Genomic DNA, 5124 nt, shown 5'->3' on the forward strand with positions numbered 1-5124 from the left:
GCATAGTCAATAAAACACAAGTAAACATCTTTCTGGTATTCTCTGCTTTGAGCAAAGATCTATCTGACGAATCCTCCCAAGGTTGAAAATGGTAAGATGATCTCAAAACCGATGATGAAGTATCCACCGGAAGAGAAAGTACGTTATGAATGTGACAAGCATTATAGACTCTATGGAGAGGTAGAAGTGATGTGCATGAATGGAACCTGGACAGAACCACCTCAGTGCAAAGGTAAAATCTATTAGTTCTTAAATATTTGTCTACTATATTTACCCCTGTGATTTTTAATCACCCCCATTGTTTTCTGTCTTTCTTTCATTTTTCAATTCTCTTTGTGTTATGAAATTAATTTTACTATTACTGAATACGGGTTTGCTGGAGACAAGTTCTTGTACTTGACCTTAGAGAATGCCTGTACCACTCCACTAGTCTGGTGGATGGTGTTCGTTATATACACATTTGTGGTTGACATTTCTCTTTCTTTCTGAATTTGAAAAATGTTTTATCACTACATTCTGGTCTCCATGGATTGCAGATGAAAAATCCAATGTCATTTGATTCTTTGTGTCTCATTCCCCACTGCAGGCACTTCGTTCTGACTCACTGCAATTTTATGGAGGGTGTTCAAAGACTGCAAATCTTTCAAGGAACAGATAGTTTTCTGGATCCTTTCTAGCTGTGTCCAAGCTTCTTTCTCTTCCTTTATTTTTCATTACTTTATTATGATAGCATGATGTAAATTTCTCTGGGTTTCATTTGACTGTAGTTCATTCAACTAATATGCAATTGTATGTTTTAGGGCTAATTGGAAAAATCTTAGCTATTACATTTATATTTGTTTTTCAACATCACACTCTTCTCTTTTTATGGAACTCCAAAACTTTTTTCTTCCCACAGAACCTAAAACTCTGATGATCTTTATTTGTTTTTATTAAAATTTTAATTAGAAAGTACACCTAATTTTATAATCAGCTGTTAGATTCACTCGCTTGTGGTCTTGAATTAATTTTATGAATTTCAATGAATTAAAAATTAACCATGCCCTTATTTTTCAGGTTAACCATCCCCCTTAAACTTTAAATATTGTCAACTAATTTCAACGTCTAAGTCATCTGAGTATTTGCGATCTGTTGGTTTTGATTCCTCTTTTGAGATTTTCCCAATTCTTGAGACTAGGAGTGGTTTTCAAATGTATACAACATTTTGGGATATATTATTTCCTCCCAAAGTGAATATTATTTAAATCTGGCATCTTTAAAGACCTCCACCGCTACAATGCGGTCATACCTAGCCTCCCCACGTGCTGTCACTGACACCATGGAAAGAGGATAGGTGCCTTCTTATCTTGGAAGTGATTGGAAGTGCAAACTGTTTAGGGGTCTGATAATCATGGGAGAGGAAAAGGAAGTGAGTTTTCTCTTCCTATGGCGATCTTCTAGATTTGGACCAATTCATTCACACTTCACCAAGCCTACTGCCATTAAATTGACTTCAAGTCATAGGAACGCCCTGTAAAATTTCCTGGACTATAAATGAGTACACCCATCAACAGTTTCATTGTACTTTGATGAAACAGTTAGTGGGCTTGAGCCACTGACCACGTTTCTGTTTCAAGAGTGCTCCTTCCCAGAGCCTTTGGTTAAAAAATGAAAGTTTGTATCAAAACGGTTTCATCTGAACAGGACCTCAATTCTACATTGCAATATTCTCCAATACTAAATTCAGGATATACCGGAGATACAAAGAAAAGCCAAAGAACTCACTGCCATGTGGTTCTTTGAGGGTTCTCCCAGGTAAGCACTGAGCCCCTAGCCTCCAGTTTGATGGTTCATATCCAATAGTGACACTGAGAAAACTGAGGCTATCTGCTACTGTAAAGATGTACAGCCCCGGGCACCCAGTGTAGAGTCTTTATGAGTCAGACTACAATTGATGGCAGTGGGTTTTCTTTGGTTTTATATTATTCTTTGAATCTCAAAATTCAACATATCTTTATATTCCAGACATTATGTCCAGGATTTTAAGTTATTCTTAGGAAAGGTTGAATGATGCTGTACATAGTGACTCTATGTGCAATAGAATGAAACACTGCCCTATGCTGCACTATTCTCATAATTGGTGTTAGTTTTGACTCCATTATGACGGCCACTGTTTCAATCACCCTGCTTGAAGGTTTTCCTTTTTGCTGACCCCTTACCAAGCATGATGTCCTTTTCCGGGGTTTAGTCTCTCCTGACTGCGTTTCTAAAATAGCTTTGGATAGCTGCTCCAGGCGATGCAAAATATGAGAGATGAAGTCTCACCATCCTAGCCTCCAAGGATAATTCTGGCTGCACTTCCCCCCAAACAGACCTGCTTGTCCTTTTGGCCATCCAGGGCACTTTCAATATTCTTCTCCAGCACCATCATGCAAAGGCATTGATTCTTCTTTGGTCTTCTTATTCAGAGTCCAACTTCCTTATGTGTATGAAACTCTTATAACCAAACTGCTTGCCAATACGAGACAATTGGAAATACTGTGGCTTGGGGAAGGAGCATCTTAGTCCTCAAAGTAACACTTTTGCTTACGAACACTTTAAAGCAGTCATCTGCAACATTTTACACAATACAAACAGGTCATTTGATCTTTCAGCTCCTTACATGAGCATTAATTGTGGGCCCAAGCAAGACCAAATCCTTGACAACTTCAGCCACTCTTCATTTATCGTGATGTTACTATTTATCCAGTTGTGGGTATTTTTGTTTTCTTTATATTGAGCTGTAATCCCTACTGAAGGCAGAAATTCTTGACCTCTATCTGAAAGTCCTTCAACTCCTCAATTACAACCAGCAAGGTTGTGTGTCATCTGCATTTCAAAGGTTGTTAATAAGCCTTCCACCAATTGTGATGTCAAATTCTTCTTCATCTATGCCATATTTTCTCAGCTTAGAGACTGAATAAATTTGGTAGATGATACAATCATGATGCAGGCCTTTCCTGATTTATAACCATGCAGTGTTCCCGAGTTCCATCCACATTCTTGATAAATGGATGAATCTATGCTTTGGTGTTCTCATTCTTCTCAAGGCTATCCGTAGTTTGCTATGATCCACAAAGTTGAATGCCTTTACATAGCCAATAGAACACAAGTAAACATCTTTCTGGTATTCTCTGCTTTGAGCAAAGAGCTATCTGAAACCAGCAAGGTTATTCTTTGTCTCATATCTACTTTGGAATCTAGCTTTAACTTCTGGCAACCTTTGTTGGATGATCATCAGTAAAATTTTTCTGGCATGTGATGTTAATGATATTGTTCCATGATTTGAACATTCTTTTGGGTCACCTTTCTTTGGAATGGGTAGAAATATAAATCTTAGAATCCGCTGAACAAGTAGGTGTCTTCCAAATTTCCTAGTGCACATGAGTATGTGCTTCTAGTGCTTTATTAACTTGTTGAAAAATTTCAACTTGTGTGCCATTGATCGCTGAAAGGTTGATTTTGGCTAATGCTTTCAGTACAGCTTGGACTTCTTACTTTATTACCATTGGTTCTGGATCATATGATGCATCTTAAAAGAGCTAATGTCTACCAGTTATTTTTGGTACAATAATTCTGCGTGTTCTTTCCCTACTCGTTTGATGCTTGCTTAATCATTCAATATTTTCCTCAGAATCTTTAAATATTGCAACTTGAGGCTTGACATTTTCTTTAGTTCTTTCAATTTAAGTTAAACTGAGCATGTTTTTCCTTTTTTTGTTTTTCTAACTCTAGGTCTTTGCATAGTTACAGAAATTAGCCTTTACATAGTCCTTTTGAGATGACTTTTGACATTTTTTTGTTCAGCATGTGATTTCATCATTTTTTCCACTTGCCTTAACTACTCTAGCATGATGAGCAAGTTTCAGAGTCTCTTATGACATCCACTTTAATATTTCTTTTCAATGTACTTTTGTTTTTCCCTCCAATGATATCCTTCATGTCAACCCATGGCTCATCAGGACTTCTGCCAATAGGGCTCAGTGTGCAAGCCTGTTTTCGAGAGGTTCTCAGGTTCAGGAGGTATAAACCCTCGGCGCCATAGTGGGTTGCACATTGCACTGAAAACCACAAGGTTAGCCTTTTGAAACCACCACCCTGTTGGAGAGAAAAAGATGAGACTTTCTATTCCCATAAAGAGTTACAGTCTCAGAAACCCACGCAGGTTCTTACGCCCTGTCCTGTAGGGTTGCTACGATCAAAATCTACTTGATGCACCCAATGGATTGCCACCCGGGATATATATATTTCCTGTTCTTTCTGCCTCTTTGTGACAAGGTTTAGTCTACCTCTGATCCCACAACTGATGTTTACCAAGAGTATTAGTTTAGCTTCCATTCCCACACCATAATTAACTAGCAACCAGTAACCTACATCTTGGAGATACACAAGCTAACTTCTTAAGTAATTGAGCCTGATATATACTACACACGTGTGAACTTCTCTGATCAATAAGATTATACCAATGACTACAATAATATTCCTAGTAATAGTATGGCTCGAAACCTTAGTGAGATAATTTATGATGTAATTCAATAAAATGACAATGTTGTCAAAGAAATAAAACCAGGCACTTAAAGAAACAACAGTGGTAAGAATAGATATTGTATTATCACCTGAGCACAGCCCTAATATATGAAAAATTAGTTCTTATAGCATGGCCCTGCCGAATACTCAGCCATAATGAAATACTAAATACATGGGTGCCACAGCAAAATGTAGTGAAGAAACTACATGGTGTTTGGTTATCATGAGTAATAGCATCCGGGGTCCTAAAAGCAGAACTACAGAAGAAAGCCTGGCAATCTCTTCCTATTGATATTATAAACAAGAAACCCTATTATACAAGTTTGCTCAGAACAACACACATGGAGTTAGATCCCACTCAACAATTCAGAATTTGTTTGACTGCAATGAGTTGATATTTAGGTTTCTCATTGTCACCATATTAAAATGCACATGATAATTTCTCACAGAGAGGAAAGATTTTTGGAAAGCATGCCCAAATCATTATTCAATACTGTTTTTAAACCTGAAAGTCTACAAAAATATATTTTTTGCAGGCTAACAGTTTTTATGTTTGTTTGTTCTATTTTCAGATGTGTG

The 5124-nt window shown here is 37.3% G+C and overlaps 1 protein-coding gene across 1 annotated transcript in view; it reads left to right on the forward strand.

The window, feature by feature from the left end:
* LOC123522586 (complement factor H-related protein 4-like) overlaps positions 1 to 5124 on the forward strand; it is a 128887-nt gene that overhangs the window by 28693 nt on the left and 95070 nt on the right. The window lies entirely within an intron of this gene.

This window comes from Echinops telfairi, unplaced genomic scaffold, assembly GCF_000313985.2.
Source record: "Echinops telfairi isolate 266 unplaced genomic scaffold, ASM31398v2 ScPeMD7_7424;HRSCAF=8462, whole genome shotgun sequence".
Classification (NCBI taxonomy): domain Eukaryota; kingdom Metazoa; phylum Chordata; class Mammalia; order Afrosoricida; family Tenrecidae; genus Echinops; species Echinops telfairi.